Source organism: Humulus lupulus, chromosome 2 (genome assembly GCF_963169125.1).
Source record: "Humulus lupulus chromosome 2, drHumLupu1.1, whole genome shotgun sequence".
NCBI classification, from domain to species: domain Eukaryota; kingdom Viridiplantae; phylum Streptophyta; class Magnoliopsida; order Rosales; family Cannabaceae; genus Humulus; species Humulus lupulus.
This window is the reverse complement of record NC_084794.1, coordinates 237,478,972-237,497,244: the sequence shown is the minus strand read 5'-3', so window position 1 is coordinate 237,497,244 and position 18,273 is coordinate 237,478,972. Positions and strand designations below refer to the sequence as shown.

At 35.6% G+C, this 18,273-nt stretch overlaps 1 non-coding gene across 1 annotated transcript; it reads left to right on the top strand.

Annotated features, from left to right (window-relative positions):
* The first annotated feature begins 2,078 nt into the window (after positions 1-2,078).
* Positions 2,079-2,184, top strand: LOC133820648 (small nucleolar RNA R71). Its single transcript, XR_009887052.1, has one exon. It is a non-coding gene; the product is annotated as a small nucleolar RNA R71 (small nucleolar RNA).
* Positions 2,185-18,273: the final 16,089 nt, after the last annotated feature.

Below are 18,273 nucleotides of genomic sequence, written 5' to 3'. Positions count from 1 at the left end.
AGCCTCGTCTTCCAATTGAATGTGATGGGAGCAAATTAAAGGACTAATACCTTTGATGTCAGCTATCGTCCATCATAATGCATCTCTTTGTTATTGCAACACATTGATGAGTTGGCGCTCTTGTGTGGCATTGATCTTGGAAGATATTATAATAGGAAAATTGTTGTCAGCTCCCAGGAAAACATGCTTAAGACCCTAGGGAAGTTGGGCCAACTTTGGCTGAGGAGCTTTTTCATTGGAGGGTTTTGGTGTTTCTCAATCTTGAGTGAGTTCCTCAAAGATTGGATTCCAAAACATGGTTCTTCTAGCCTATGAGTGTTTGAAGATTTCAGGGTTGATTTTAGACTCACCGGGCTCAGAACTTTTTGAAATTTTGAAGAGGTGATTAAAATGATTAGAAGTGTATTTTGCTTCGACCTCTTCCAAATTAAGTGTATCGATCAGATATGATTGGAAATACTCATCGTTATCAGGTGGTTGTTTGCCGATTTGGAAAACATTCACTTCTAAAGTCATGTTCCTGAAAGAGATTTTCATGAGACCATTCCTACAGTTAATGAGTGCATTTGCTGTTGGGAGGAAAGGTTTACCGAGAATGATGGGAATTTTGGACTCTATACTCACTTCAGATTAAGTGTCCAAGATGAGAAAATCAACAGGGTAATATAATTTTTCAATTTGAATTCGAACGTCTTCTACTATTCCCCGAGGTTTCTTGACTGATCGATCAGCCAGTTGTAGCACCACAGATGTGGGCTTGAGTTCTCCTAGACCTAATTGCAAGTATATTGAATATGACATGAGATTTACACTTGCTCCTAAGTCTAGAAGGGCTTGACCAAATTCATGTTCCCCAATTTGGCATGAGATGGTGGGACAACCAAGATCTTTGTTCTTAGGCGGTGTCTTGCAGTCAATTACCGCGCTAGCTTGTTCTGCCAAGAATGCAATTTTCTTGACATGGTGGTTTCTTTTAACGGTGCACAAATCCTTGATAACCTTGACATAAGCCGACACTTGTTTGATCACATGCAACAATGGCGAGTTGTTCTTCACTTGTTTTAAAAGGTCTAGGATTTCACCATGATTTTCCAGTACCTTTCCGGTGGATTTCAAAGCTTGAGGAAATGGTGCCTTTACTGGAATGCTTATTGTCATATCATCATCTGGAGCGGGCATTGACATACTCATTGTCTTAGTTAACGGTGAAACCGTACTTTGACCACTTCAAGTAGAGATGGCATTAACCTCTTTGAAATTTGTATCTGGAGAGGAGGAGGTTTGTGCTATGTGTTGCCCTTTTTGATGGATTAGAGGTTGATTGGGAAGTCTACCATGCTCTTGAATTGCCAAAGTAGTGTTTAGCTTTGTCATTTGGATTTCTATGTCTTTCATTTCCTCTACCATTTGTGTGAAACAAGATTTGAGCTCTTGAGTTGAGGCTATTTGTGTTTGCGCAAGAATTTGCAAAGTATTCTCAAGAGAATTACTTGACTGCATGTTATTTTGAAGAGCAATGTATGATTTTGGTGGTTGTTGCTGCTTAGGCCTCCATTGGCTCCCAGATGCTTGGTTTGAATCCTTCCAGCTGAAATTTGGATGGTTGCGCCAACAAGGATTGTAAGTGTTTGAGAAAGGGTTATAAGGCTTCTTGTAATCCCCTAAAGCATTGCATTGTTCCTCATTTCCTCCTCTTAACTCACCAAGAGTTGGGCACTCTTGCAGTTGATGTTCCGCCCCTCCACAAATGAAGCATGGATCTCGTGTCTCTACCTTTGCAGGCATGTGGATTCCTCTACCTTCTTGAGATTTGAAAGCCTCGAATTGTTGTCCCAATGATTCAATTTGGCTTTTGACGTTGTCATCTTCCCTCAATTGGTAGATTCTAGTTGATTGTGGCTTGTCCATAGGACTCGGTCCATTCCATGTGTAGGAATTTTCAGCGAGATCGTCGAGGTACTCGAAAGCTTCATCAGGATCTTTTTGAAGGAATTCTCCATTGCACATCATTTGTACGAATTTTCTTTGTCCGGTTGTGAGACCGTCATAGAAATAGTTGATTAGACGCCAACTTTCGTATGCATGATGTGGGCATTGATTTATCACATCTCTAAACCTCTCCCAGACCTAATGGAAAGTTTCATGGTCTTTCTGGATGAAGGTAGAGATTTTCCTCTTAAGGCTGCTAGTCTTATGGGGTGGAATATATTTGGCAAAGAATGCTTTTATCATTTCGTCCCATGTTCTGATAGATCTAGGCCTTAAGGGATACAACAAGATTTTTGCTTTGTCTTTGAGAGAGAAAAGGAAAAAATTTCAATCTCACAATGTTGGTGACATCAGCTCAGTTATTGAATGTAGCCACCACCTCTTCGAATTCCCGTGTATGCACGTATGGACTCTCATTTTCCAACCCATGGAAGGTTGGTAAGAGGTTAATCATGCCGGGTTTGAAATCGTAATTTGGCATATTGTTGGGATACATTATGCATGAAGATGTGGCTGTACGCATAGGATATAAATAATCATGCAGCGTTCTTGGTTGGAATTCATCTTGATGAGCCATCGTGGGTGGTTCAGGAAGTCTCGGTGAATCGGGAGAATATGAACGAATGGAAGAAAATGACAAACGAGGAGAGTTTTCTAAAGCTTATACTTATTGTCTCACGAATCTCCCTAGTGCGTCTCTATTTCGCGACATAAATTTTTGTTATTATTATTTTTTTATTTTGTATGTATTATAAGCGCAACTGTGTAATAGTGTAATAAATATACACAAAAATTGTTCCCAGGCCAATTGGGAAGGCTGCCAAGGTACCACTTTAGGCCCAAAAGCTTTTCTAGAATTCCCTGAGGTTCTTAGAAAAGGTTGGAGGGTAACGCTAACACAAACCTTATTTAAGAACCAATTTTTCTAAGATAGAACAAGTTTGGATTTTATTGATTTCCAAAATTACACAAATGTTCTCAATACTTTGTTTTTTTTATGCTTTAAAATTTTATGCTATTTTTTTTTTCGAAAAAAACCTAAATCTAGAAAATAAAATTCTAAACCTAAAAGTAAAATAAATAAATAAAATAAAGCAATAACAAAAAAAATAATAAAATAAATGAATGAATAAAAAAAACTAAAAATAAAAATTACTAAGGAAAAAAAAATTAAAAGAGAAATGAAAAAAAATTTACTACTTTTTTTAAAAGAAAAAATAAAAACAAAATTTAATATACAACTTTTAATTGTAGAATTACCTCCCCGGCAATGGTGCCAAAAATTGATATCGCCCAATAAACAACTAAGTGGTCGCAGTAGTAATCGGGCTATGTCATATCCACAGAGAGATAAAATACAAGTAAAAAGAAAGATTAGTAAATTAGAAATAATAAACTTTGAAATAATGTAACTTTGAAAAAGAATATATTTTTTAAACACTAAATAAACAAAATTGAGGAATTAGAATCAGAAAGAAAATATGGAAGGCATAAGTTTCATTTAAGCAAACATATATATATTTTAATAAAATTATTCATTCTACTCAATTATAATTCTACACCATTAATTATAGTTGGAAAATATATATAATAAAGTTCACCTTAAAATATCTTCTTAATTAAATTATACTAACTTCTAATTTTAAAAACCTATCATATTATATACATTAGAGCGACAAAATAACAATGGAAAATGCAGTAAAAAACATATAATATAACAGATATCCTAAATTAAATCAAGAACCTAAATTACATAAGAAGAGCAAGACTAGATTCATGTAAAAGACACTAAAAAATTCAGAATAAAAATTAGAAGAAAATAAATTTAACTCTAACAAATATATAGAAATGAAGAACAAAATAAAGAATCAATATATTAAAAATATAATGTGAAACATGAACTTCACCCTAGCTTTTTCACAAGAGAATTTAGCCTAAAATAGACATTGTTTTCACTCAAAAAAATGTAAAAGAAATGAAAGAAAAATGAGAAAAAAATGTTTTTCTCTCTAACTATACTCTCCACAATTAATTCCACAATATGATGATTTTTCACTACATTTAGCTCTCTATTTATAGTGAAAATATGACCCAAAATGTGTTAAAATCATGTACAAAAGAGTGGGAAAAATGACTGCAAAATTGGTGTAAAGTGGGACAAGTGGGAGACAAGTTGCAGCAGTCAAAGAGACACATTGGCCACGTGTCACGCGGTGAAGCTTCGGCAGGCGTGGTGTTGGGGCATGGGGGACAGCCGCCAGGCGAGTGGGACGCGTGGCATCTCTTGGTTAGCTCGGCAGGGAGGCGTGGCAGGTGTGACAGGCGCATGTCAGATGGAGTGGCAGGCGGCTCGGCTCCGACAACATTGGTGGGATGCGTGTCAAGCATCTGGTGGAGCTGGGGCAGGCGACTCGGCTGGTAGCGGCTCAACTTGGTGAATCAGAAGCCCACATGTGGCCGCTGCAGGTGGCTTTTGGGGTTGGGCTATTTGGGCTCGATTTGGGCCTAGTTTACCTTAAAAAATGCCACTTTTTTTCATCATTTCTTCATTATAATTCTTTTATTCTTCTTTCTTTTTCGTTGTGTCAAAAATACATTTTATTTTCTGAAAATTGAACACAAATTAAATTAAATTAATATTTTTAATTATAAAATATATTACAATAAACCCATAAAAATAATAATTAAAACTTAATTTATTTTATACTTTAAAACTAATAAAATGATATTTTTGAGCACTAATCAATTACACATAAGTTTATGAATATATACAATCTTGGTCTTACTCAACATTATTAGTATTATCATGATCGAGTATTGTTCTTTTGATAATATATACATATATGTATGTTTTAATTTGATAGTTTGTTGAAACGTTAAATAATTATTCCTTTTATTCGAGGAATAAAGAAATAGTCGATCATATCACTGATGTTTTATTACCATCAACATGAATTAATAGTAATTGTATTGAATGTGTAAGTAGAAAAACTTTGGTGATATATAAATATTGTTATATATCATCATATTTTAGATATATTTAGTGTATATTATTAATTATGGACATTATAAATAGTTCGATTAAACGCTAAGTGTTAAAATATTCGAAATGTTAAACAGTACTGATAATTAATCTAGTTTATTGGTAGGTGGTGTTTCGATCTCGTTTGATATAACACCTGAAAATAGTAGTATGTTAAGCCTTTGAACTATTATTTTGTTGTTTAGAAACAATAAATATTTCAATTATTGTGCCCGAATAATTGTAATAATTTTAAAGATTTAAGGGAAAAAAAGAAAAGAAAATGCTTTTACTGGGGCAAAAATACTTTTGTCGGCACAATTATATATCGGCAAAATGTATTTTAATCGGCACATTTTACGAAAGGCGCCGAAAAAAGTCAAGCGGGAAAATTCCCGCCTTGCCCTGATTCTAAATCCACGTGGGAAATACTTTTACTGGCGCAATAGATGAAATGCGCCGACAAAGTCCTTCGTATTAAGTTGGTAGGTGGAGACTTTTGCCGGCGCATTTCATTTGCGTCGGCAAAAGTCAAAATTTGTGTTAGCAAAAGTTTCACTTAACCAAACGACACCCTTTTGGGCTAGGGTTTTAGAGCTTACTTTTGTCGGCGCAAATGTGACTTTTTTCGCCACAATGAAATGCGTCGGAAAAAGTCTAACAATATTATACAGCAGCCCGACCCTTCCTCCCCACCATTTCCATATTACTGAATTTCTCTCCCTCTCTCTAAGTGCTCTGCGAACCACCCACTGCCTCCACCTCCCTCTCACTCGCCCCATCCCTCTCACTCCCCTCTGCCCCTACGCCCCCATCCCTCTCACTCCTCTACGCCCCTTCGCCCCCATCCCTTTCACTCGGCCTCCCTCTCACTCCCTTACACCCCCGTCTCTCTCTCTCTCTGTTTCCCGCCCTCTCTCTCTCATCAGATCCCCCGCGACACCACGATATATGTGTGTGTATATATATGTGAGTATATATGTGTATTTGTGTGTATATACATGTATGTGTGTGTACATATATAGATATTAATATATATGTGTGTCCGTGTATATATATGTGTGTATATATATATGTGTGTTTGTGTATATACAACTTTTTATTAATTATTACTAACATTAGTTTTTTTTTTTAATTTTTTGTGTGCAGCCTCTGCCCTGAGCCTAGACCCCGAGCCCCTTTAGCACAACCTCTGCCTCAAGCCCATTGGACAAGCCTCTGTTCCGAGCCCCCACTATAATATTTTTTGTGTTTATATTGTGTGTTAATTTATTTGTATATTATATGTTGTAATATTTGTTAACAAAATTATTTTTGTATTTAGAAAAAACACATTTAAATTTATAATAATATGTATTTTTTTTTCATTTAAGGGTTTATGTGTTTATAAAAAAAAACATATTATATTATTATGTTCTACTGTATATTTGTATGATACTTGATTTTTTTTACATTAAATATTATTTGTTTATAAACATTTTTTAAATAAATTGTTTTGGTGTTATTGAAAAAAAAATTGGTATATGTTATTAATCTTACTTTTGTTGTGCATGTTAGAGTTTTATGCCCTAATTAAAAACTTAATTTCTCTGTAATCTCATTTATTATCAATAAAATAATAGAAATCATTTTTTGACTTGGTCAATCACTTTGCTCACATGTTTTATTTTCATGATTATTTGTTTAATATAAACTTCTATTAAATCCCGAGCATATAGCTAATCATATTTATAGTGACGCAATCACAGTGGAATATAAATATGATTATATGTTCAAAATAAGTTAGTCCTAAGATTAGTCAGTGCACAGGATTTACACTGACTTGCCAATCTACGATATGATCTACTTACACATTATAGTATTATGTTCTTTCCAGAACATTAGTAAAGTAGATAAGATCAGATGTATTTGTTACATCGGACTGGACCGATATTGACAGTTGGTAAGATAAGTAAACATACTGTTATTATCTATTCTAGTCATATCATATAGTTGACCATAGGTCAATTCAATCTCAATTCTAAGTGGTTAGTATTCTAACTGGTTGTATTATTTGAGTTCTTTGACTTGTTCGTTACCAGCTTACCCTACGGACTAGCCCATACTTACATCTTGGGAACTTGGTAGTATAATTGAGTGGGAGTGTTAATCATAGATATGAACATCTATAGCTTCTGATGAAGAAGTGAAATGATGGTTTCCTATTAGTTTGGTTCAAGGTGCTAAATGATAGAGATCTCATTTAAGTAATTAATATTAGTTGACTGAAATATCATTTACAAGGAACTATGTGTTTTAAGGATAAAATGCAATCAAGGGGTAAAACGGTATTTTAGTCCCATCTCATTGTATACCGTTTATAGAGGATTGAGTGACAATTATGGTTGTAACAATGGATAATTAATAACATATCTATATTTGTTATAGAGCGTTCTATGAATTTAAGAGTGCAATTCTGAGTCTTTAGTGGAGTCATGAGGAATTAATAAGATAGTAAATTTATTTGTTAGATTTATGATAATTTATTGGAGCTTGATTTCATAGGCCCATGGTCCCCACTGTACCTTGGATAAAATCATCTAGATAGTCTCAATTAATTAAATTAATTATCAATTAGAATTATCAAAGTTGACCAGGTCACTTTTGGATAGTTTCACAGAGTTATGTAATTTAGAGAAGAAAAGAGAAATTATGGCAGCTTTATTAATTAAGATAAATTGGTATCTAAATTAATAAAAAAGTTTAAATCAAAGTTCAAATAATAAATAATTAATTTGATAAAAGATTTAAATATTTATTTAATTAATTAAATCAATAGAAAATAATACATGCCTTGATTTTAAGTCCAATGGGCTTATAATCAAATGAGAAATTTCACGAGCCTAAAGCCCATGATAATTTCGACCTAGAGATATTAATTGGCTATTATTTTATTGATTTTTTTAATTAAATAAATGTCCTAATTGAGTCAATAAAAAGAATGTTAAGTGAGAGTTGAAATCAGATGATAGACACTAGTTTTCTGATAGGTTTTAAATTTTCTCTAAACATAAGTCATTTTCTAAGCCTTATTGCTCTTTTCTCTTCTTCTCTCTGTATCTATCTCATGTGTTGAGAATTTCCCACTCTAGTCTAGGTGATTCTAAGGATACTTTGGAAGGCTGTGAAGAAAATTGAAGATCAGTTCAATTTCTTGATAATACTTTGCGACAGAAAGGATACTAGGGTTAGAGAAACTGAATGAAGGACTCTATTATTCTGTTGCGTATAATGTAAGTATTCTTATCATTATTTATCTTTGAATTCAATTTTAGAAACATGTTCTAGGTTGTCTCATATTAACTTGTTTAATATTAGATCTACATGAAAATAAATAAAGATCCTGTATTAAGTTTTCCCAACAGTGCATGCTCTAGGAATACTGTATATTTTTGTTTGTAGGTTTTATAAAATTTTGGGATAGCTTGAAATATAACCGTTATGCTACCCAAATTTATTTAGACCTAGGAAAATTATCATTAATTAGGAAAATTGACATTAATTTATAAAAAATATAAAATTAATTTAGAAAAAATAAAAAATTAATTTTAAATAATTAATAAATAAAAGCAACAAATAATTAAATGACTTATAGAAATTGTAACGTCCTGGTTACCCCAGAACAGTTACGGTGATCGGTGAACTGGAAATTTGACCCGCTACCCGAGTCCTTTGGTTAAAAACGTGTTCTAATTGTTATTAACAGGTTAAGGTGGAAAACCAATAAAAAGGAAAGGATATATTTTATTAAAACTACTCATGAGCTCATCAAAACATTTACACGTTATTTACAATATAAAAAGGTCACTACTGTTTTTAAATTTATAACCTCGCCGACCTAGGCGGCAAAAATAGGGTAAACCCCCTAGCTCCTCTGAGAACTCCTTGGCCGTGGTGGTCAAGCGGCCACATATGTACACATCACCACCTAAGCTCTCCACTCAAGGCTGGCTAAGCTTTTCTTTCCCTTTACCTGCACCACATAGCACCCATGAGCCAAGGCCCAGCAAGAAAACACAATATAGTGTGATATAATATCAACAATGATCATAATAATCATTCAGGACTATCAGTCCAAATCAGATAGGTGACAGTCTCAAAAGTCACTAATGTGGGTACATCTTCCTTAAGCCATGTGACGATAGGGTCACCGGGCTTTGCAGATAAGTGAACTTTTCACTAGCTTAAACATGATAGGTGCATGGTGACTGGTCACCAACATAACCTTCCTTATGACCATAGAGTCATAACCTTGGAACATCGTTCCCTAGCCATGTGACAAGCAGTCACCTAGGCCTTATGTCTTGGCTCCTAGTAACTAGTCTTAGACTAGCCAAGCGCTTATAAGTTTCATCGACCTTAGGGTCGGTCCAGCATTAATGCCTTAGAACCATTCAATGTTGATATCGATTAGATCTAATCTTCATTCGACCCTGCGTTCATGATGCTATGCCATTTCTGACTCTTAGGTCAGTATCCCTGACTAATTAGTGCCATCTACAAGTAAGCATCATTCACTAGCATTTAATATGCAATACATGTCCACATTTATCAATCAACATGCCTCAATAACAAATATGCATGTCATGTATACACAGGGTGTAGTTTTCTTACATCAGGTTCGAGCGAGAAATATAATAAGGACGACCCCTGAGAACGATCGATCTTTTGGCTCCTTAGCGGTTACCTAATCACAATCAATTATAACTTCCATTAATGAGAATCAACATGGATAGGGTCTTGACCTAAGCACCACTCTCGGGACCTCGAAACATGCCCACACGGAGAGTAGATTCGATCCCGGGCCTTAAGGATTGAAATCCCAAGTCAAAAACCCTTAAAAACACTCAAAAAGAGACTTTGAAGGAACAGAGTAGCGCTACAGCGCTGATGCCTAGTGCCCCAGCGCTATACTCAGAACCCCCAACATGCCCAAATGCCCCCTGAGTAGCGCTGTAGCGCCCTAAGGTGGGCGCTAGCGCTACCCCCAGACCAGAAACCCCCTGAAACCTTCTTCTTTATCTCCTTCGATTCCAACCTGATTCCAATGCTTCCAAATCCCATTTTTGGTGCCAAATGAACCCAAAAACCATTCTAACACATCCCAAACATCACAACCATAAGAACCTTAGCCAAAACTCCCAACAAAACCAAGATCTCAAACTATAAATCACAATTGAAAAACAGAACTAAAACAGGGCAAACCAGGGAATTCTATGGTTAGAAACTTACCCAAAGCTCAGCTTATGATGCCCTTCAAGGGTGGAACACACTCCCAAACTCCCAAGGCTTGCTTCCCAAGCTTGAATCCTCAAGAATGGTTCAAAAATCTCAAAGAAAACTGAAGGAGAAAGAAGATACGGGAGAAGCTTCAAGTTACTCAGTTTTGCTCTCTTCTTTCACAGCCAAAATGGTTATATCTATCCTAGGGGTGAAATGACCATTATACCCCTAGGTCAATTTAAGGTTTCTAAAGGCTCCCAAGGGAAAAATTGGTATTTTCCACCTATCTCGTTAATCACAATTAACGCTCTCCAATTCCCGCTATTCTCAATAATCTCAAACACCAAAAATTCATGTCTCGTTACCCATTAATTCCCGGTAACACTCTAATCATTAAAATCAGCCCGAGACTCATCCTGAGTCCCGAACTTAAACCTGTTGTGACTAGACTGCTAATCAATATTCCAAGATCGTCTCATGCCGAATAGCTCGAACAAACCCACATTATATTGTGGTCTCAACATATAACATCAACATGCTTGCAAATATGCAATTATACCCTCAACGGGCCAAATTACCATCACACCCCTATAATTAAAATGTGGACTCACATGCATGCATTTAACATCATATTATAATATAATTCACATATACATGCATATTATCATTTAATGGCATAATTGAACAAGTATGGCCCTCCCGGCCTACTAATCCTGCCATTAAACCATATCGGAGAATTCGGGGCATTACAACTATCCCCTCCATACAGAAATTTCGTCCTCGAAATTTACCTGAACAGCTCGAGATACTGATTCTGCATATCTGACACCAGCTCCCAGGTCGCTTCCTCGACCTTGCTGTTCCTCCACAACACCTTAACCAAATGTATCGTCTTATTCCTGATGACCTTATCTTTTCTGTCAAGAATCTGAACTGGCTGCTCCTCAAAGGAGAGATCTGGCTCAAGCTCTAGATCTTCATAGCTCAAAATATGATTCACATCAGATACATACCTCTGAAGAGCTGAAACATGAAATACATTATGCACAGCTGACAAAGCTGGAGGCAAAGCCAATCTGTAAGCCACTTGACCAACCCTCTCCAGGATCTCAAATGGACCTACAAATCTAGGGCTCAGCTTGCCCTTCTTCCCAAACCTTCTCACACCTTTCCATGGCGAGACTCTAAGGAAGACATAGTCTCCTACTTGGAACTCCACGTTCCTGCACTTGGGATCTGCATAGCTCTTCTGTCTACTCTGAGAAGTAAGCATCCGAGCCCTGATCTTCTAAATTGCCTCACTGGTCCTTTGAACTGCCTCAGGACCTAAGTATCTCCTTTCACCTGTCTCATCCCAATGAATGGGAGATATGCACTCCCTACCATACAACATCTCATAAGGTGCAACTCCAATGGTAGACTGATAACTATTATTGTAGGAAAACTCTATTAAAGGTAAATACTTACTCCAAGATCCACAAAAGTCCAGTACACATGCTCTCAGCATGTCCTCCAATATCTGGATCGTCCTCTTAGATTGCCCATTTGTCTGAGGATGATAAGCAGTACTGAACTTTAGTTGTGTCCCCATGGCTTTCTGCAAACTTCCCCAGAACTTGGAAGTAAAAGTAGGGTCCTGATCTGACACGACCGACCTAGGCGCTCCGTGGAGGCACACGATCTCTCTCACATAGAGATCTGCATACTAGTCAACTGTATAGGTATTCCTCACTGGCAGAAAGTGAGCTGACTTGGTGTAGCGATCCACTATCACCCAATTAGAATCATGCTGACCAATAGCCCTGGGTAAGCCCACCACGAAATCCATCGTGATGTCTTCCCACTTCCACTCAGGGATATCCAGAGGTTGCAATAACCTTGCCGGCCTCTGATGCTCAGCCTTGACCTGTTGACATGTCAAGCACTTAGCCACATACTCTACTACATCTCTCTTCATCCTTGGCCACCAAGACAACGATCTCACATCCTGATACATCTTTGTGGTGCATGGATGCAAAGAGTAAGGTGTAGTGTGAGATTCATCCAGAATCTCTCGTCTCAAGGCAGTGTCTAGCGGAACACATATCCGCCCTTTGTATCTCAACAAACCTATCTCAGACACTGTATAATCTCTGGATGCTCTAGCCAAAACATCCTCCCTGATCTTGATCAGCTGTGGATTACTCAGCTGACCCTCTTTAATTATCTCCAACAGCGTAGACTGTAGCGTAATATTAGCCAACTGGCCCACCAGCAACTCTATACCAGCTCTGGTCATATCCTCTGCTAACTCTTTGGCTATCAGCCTCATACCATGAATCTGTCTCTAACCCTTCCGGCTTAAAGCATCAGCTACCACGTTGGCCTTTCCTGGATGATACAAAATCTCACAGTCATAATCTTTTACAAACTCCAGCCAACGCCTTTGCCTCATATTTAAATCTTTCTGGGTGAAGAAGTATTTCAGGCTCTTGTGGTCTGTATAGATCTCACACTTCTCTCCATAGAGATAGTGCCTCCATATCTTCAAAGAAAAAACCACAGCCGCCAACTCTAAATCATGAGTAGGATATCTCTTTTCATACTCCTTCAACTGACAAGAAGCATAAGAAATTACCTTCTCTGATTGCATCAAAACACAGCCCAAACCCTGATGAGAAGCATCACAATAAATCACAAACTTCTCCTGATCTGCCGGAAGACTCAGAATCGGAGCTGTAATCAACCTCTGCTTCAGTTCCTGGAAGTTGTTCTCACACTTATCTGACCACACAAACTTCTGGCTTTTGCGTGTCAGCTCAGTCAATGCACTGGCTATCTTTGAGAACCCTTCTACGAAACATCTATAATAACCTGCCAATCCAAGGAAACTTCTAACATTAGAAGCATTATTTGGCCTTGGCCAATCTCTGATCGCTTTGATCTTCGCTGGATCTACTTTAATCCCCTCCTTACTAACAACGTGCCCAAGAAATGATACCTGAGACAACCAGAAGTCACACTTCATGAATTTAGCAAATAGTCTGCGTTCTCTTAGTCTCTGTAGAACCAACCTCAAGTGATACTCATGTTCTGACTCTGACTGAGAATATACCAGAATATCATCGATAAAGACGATCACAAACTGGTCTAAATAATCCTTGAACACTCTGTTCATCAGATCCATAAAAGGGGCATTAGTCAATCCAAATGACATGACTAGAAACTCTTAATGCCCATACCTGGTACGAAAAGCAGTCTTCGGTATATCTCCCTCCTTGACCCTCAACTGATGATAACCAGAACGAAGGTCGATCTTTGAGAATACCTTCTTACCTTGCAACTGATCGAACAAATCATCTATCCTTGGCAAAGGATAACTATTCTTAATTTTCAGCTTATTCAGTTCTCTGTAATCAATATACATTCTCAGAGAACCATCCTTCTTCTTTACAAACAGAACTGGCGCACCCCAAGGTGAGAAACTAGGTCTGATAAAACCCAAATCTAACAGTTCTTACAACTGCACTTTTAATTCTTTCAACTCAACTAGGGCCATTTTGTAAGGTGCTCTAGACACTGGCTCCGTCCCTGGTGCCAGTTCTATCACGAACTCAATTTCTCTGTGCGGTGGCAACCTAGGCAAATCTTCTGGAAACACGTCCAGAAATTCACAAACAAGTCTGGTCTCTTCTGGTCTCACTGGCATGACCTGAGTGGTATCAACCACACTGACCAAGAATCCAATGCAACCTCCTTTCAATAGATCCCTAGCTCTCAGTACAGAAATCATAGGAATGCGAGGTCCATTGTTTTATGCCCAAACGTGACTTCCACTTAGCGGTAGTCGTAGTATAGATGAGTGGTCGATTCCACAAGGAGGTAAAGAAACAAGTTAATCAATAAATAAATGTTAGAAATAAATAATATGAAGAAAATAGAACAAGTGATATTTTTGTTGTTTTTGAAATTTAAAGTTTAGAAATAAAGATAGAATAAAGTGTGATGTAACAATAGGTAACAAGTTGGAAGGATCAAGAGTCACCAATATGCATACTTATTTATTTGGATCTTTGATTCACAAAAGTTACACAAATGAGAAGTTCACATCCCAACTATTCATTTGGAAGATTTAACATTGAAGCACAAATATGTTTTACAAAAATGTATTCAAGTGATTATTATTCTTTACCATGGAAAGATGAGATAAATCTTATGAGAAATCTAAAACTGACATTATATCATTGGCAATAATGCAATAAAAGATTAGACATAAAACCAAACACAAATATTACTTTTACCATTTATAAACTACATAGAAAGAGCATGACTAATTCTATATAGATTTTAGCAAAAGTAAATATATATGGATGAGATGGAGAAAATGATAAAGATATCATCTATATTATTTTCACTAATTTGATAATACATATAAAGTGCTTGACAAAATCTATATACTATTAGTAAAGATATATATAGATAACAAGATGAAGAAATAGAGATGAAAGAAAATAAATCACTAAAATATATAAACTTTAAGCACATGGTGAATAAAAAATATCAAACAAAGTCATAGTGCATATAGGATCATCCTAACCTTCCCAAGAAGGTTAGCCTATTATGCTAGACATTCTCATAAAATTCTAGAGAGAAAATATGAGAGATGAGACTAAAATTTGGTAGAGTTTTGCTACCTAAAAATTACATAGAAAATGTGAAGAAAATGTCCCTATTTATAGATGGAGAAAATGGCTAAAAAGAAATTAAACAACAATTTGGGGTTTACAAAATAAATCTGAAATATTAATAATAAAATATGATTTTGAAAAATCAAATCTTATTATTAATATTACCCTAGCTATTTTTGTGTATAGTCAAAATGCTCTTTTTCTAAAATACCACAAAAACATGATCCATAAAGCTCAAAATAGCAATTTACAAAGCCCAATACCCACAAAACATGGTTGGTGACACAAGAGGGTTTTGACCAATTTTCAACCAATGAGAGAGTGCCACATAGGCAGCCTGGGCTGAAGAATTAGGCTGCTTCAAATGGGCCTGCGTTGGGGAAGCTTCAGTTGGGCCGCTGGAGGCTGCCTTTGGGCCTTGGCTGAAGCTATGTTGGGCCTCAGCTTTGTTGATGAAGCATGCGGCTGGCTTTTGCTGAGAGGAAAACAGGAGGCTTGAAGAGGCATATGCGTGAGATGCTTTGCTTGGTTGGCTTCATGTGGACAGGTGGCGCAAGCTGGAGGAGGGCAGGCTGCTGGCGACGTGGCGGCCCTTGAGCACGCTAACTGGCGCTAGGGAGAGGGAAAAGACTGAGCTTGGGCCAACGGGCCTGGGCTTCTTCAGATTGGGCCACTTTCTTTTAAGAAAAATGCCACTTTCTATTCTTTTTTTTTTTTTTTTTTTTCAGATTTAATTATTTTATTTTCTCTTCATTTCAAAGTGTCAAAATACAACTTTGATTCCTACAAAATAACAATAAATTAAATAATAATCAAATATTTTCATTTATAAAATAATTCGTATTAATTCCATGAAAATATTAATTAAAACCTAATTTATTTTGACAATTAAAATCAATAAATGTGTATTTTTCACCACTAATCACAACCCCCAACTAGCTTATTACTAGTCCCTAGCAATTCAAGCAGATACAAATTATTACCAAGATGAATTAATGAGCTAAATTATGCAAAATTATTTAACAAAATGTTTAGTGAGAATTTAGATAATTCTATTTAAAACTATCAAAGTTGTAATTCAAGAGTTTTATATGTGTGCACCAAACCATATCTTTCTTTCCAAAATTAACACAAACAATATTGAAAAATCACCAAAGAATAAAGTCTCAACTCCAAATCCTCACAAAGGTGTTGATAGTATTTTTATGGGAGATGGTTGACACTCTTGGAGTTGGAAATTAATCAATTAACACTCAAAAAAAAGGATGTTATCGTTTTAGGACAAACAATGTTAACGAATATTGATCAAAAGATAGGCTAATCAATTAATTAGAATCTAAATGACATAAGAACCTTCGGGATTTTACGAAATGATATTAAGAGCCAAAATAAATAACAAAAATAAAATACACAAACTTTTTTTCTTTTTTTTTTTTCTGTTTTTTTTATGACATAAATTGAAAATAAATGTAGTAATGTTGATTTTTTTTTATTTGACAATTTTTTTTTCATTCAACAAAACTACAAAAGATGAAGATGAAAAATGTTGCTCTTGTTCTCCCTTCTTTTTTTCTTCATTTTTTTTTCATTCAATTTTTTTTCATATAATTCTTCTTTTTATTTTTATAATTTTTTTGACAAGAGACAACATAAAAATACAAGAAATTAAAAGAAAAATTAAAATACAACAAAGGCTCTTTAAAACAAAAATATATCCCTCTAGTAATAGTCATGTTTTAAATCCCAAAAATTAATTTTACCAACTCAAATGATCAATAGAAGTTTTCAAAGTTGTTTTCTCATTTTCACTTCTCACAAAAATTAAAAGCTTTAAACTTTAGGATTTTTCTCAATTGAGTGTGTGTCATTTTTTTTTCAATGTTTGGTTGTGCATGAAATTACTCTAAAAAAAATTACTTCCTAATAGTAAAAATAGCAAAAACTATCTCACCAAGATTTTGTTGTCATGAATTTTGCAAAAATTTACCTCAAAATTTCAAAATGGTAATCAAAATATATTTCAACGCATGAATATGCCTACTACCCCCAACTTTAAATGAGACATTGTCCTCAATGTCTAACGTTAAGCTCATTGTGCGAGAAAAAGGAACATGATAACCAACAACCAAACCCCAAAAAGTAAAATTTGCAACAGAAAATAAAGACACAAATTAAAATAAAACACACTAAAAAGAAAGATAAAACCTGATCAGTCTTTGGTAGACAAAAGCATCGCTCTCAGGTAAGTCTACCAACTGCAGATTTGCGTACTATCCTGTATCAAAAATGAATTTTCTTTTATCCTGCGTCTCAAAAATAGAAGCGTTAGTAACATTTTCAGGATAAAGAAAATGTTTGGTATCAAAATTGTGGAGGAAATTGGGTGAATGTTTCATTGCAAATATGTTTATGATTTCCTCAACGATTAAGTCTATCACATCAGTATGATAGCTTCCATTTTTCTTTGGAGTGGTTGGAAGAATTTCGGTATGGGAAAGAGTTTCACTCCAAATGGTAATAGCATCATCCTCATCGAGTTTAGAATTGAGAGTAGGGGATGGTGTTATGGCCTCAGGTTGGGACGGGAATTGACTTAAATTATATGAAAAAATAGCGTTGGTCAATTTTGAAAGTTGAGTACTAGTTTCCCTAAAATCTTCCACAAATTGTTTATTGAATTCTCTTTGCTCCTCTATAAATGTGTGTAAAGTGTCCTCTAAGGAATTTGTATTAGTGCAGACATTATATGGAGGTTCATGTGGGAAGTTAGGAAAATGTGGCTCAAAATTCATGGGAGGCGGTGCATGGTAGTTGTACTTAGGCTTCCAACTAAAATCTACGGGGTTGGTCCAACTAGAATTATGATTCCTATGGTCGACTCTTTCAAAGTTACAATAACGTTCATCATAATCTAGCTTGGGAAACTCGTAACTTTCTATTTCAAACTTAGTTTCTAAGACCTCAAGTTCTCGGTAATCTCTTACACTAAGTTTGCATGCACTCCTAAAACGACTAGTACCTTCAGTAGCACTAGAATTACGGTTGTTTCCGAATGAAGAATAATACATTGGAAAATATAGCTCGAAACGTTCCTTCTCTTCATCATTCATTTTTAATTTTTTTTTTGTTTTTATGATTTTTTTATTTTATTTTTGATTTTTGATTTTTTTTTTGTTTTACTTGTTTCCAGGTCGATTTGAGGTTTTTAGAACGGTCCCACTTAAAACCCACACTTTATCTAGAACTCCCCGATGTTGCTAGATAATTGTGGAGGGGTCACAATTCATAAAAACGGTCATCTTACAACCAATACTTACTAGAACTCCCCGAGGT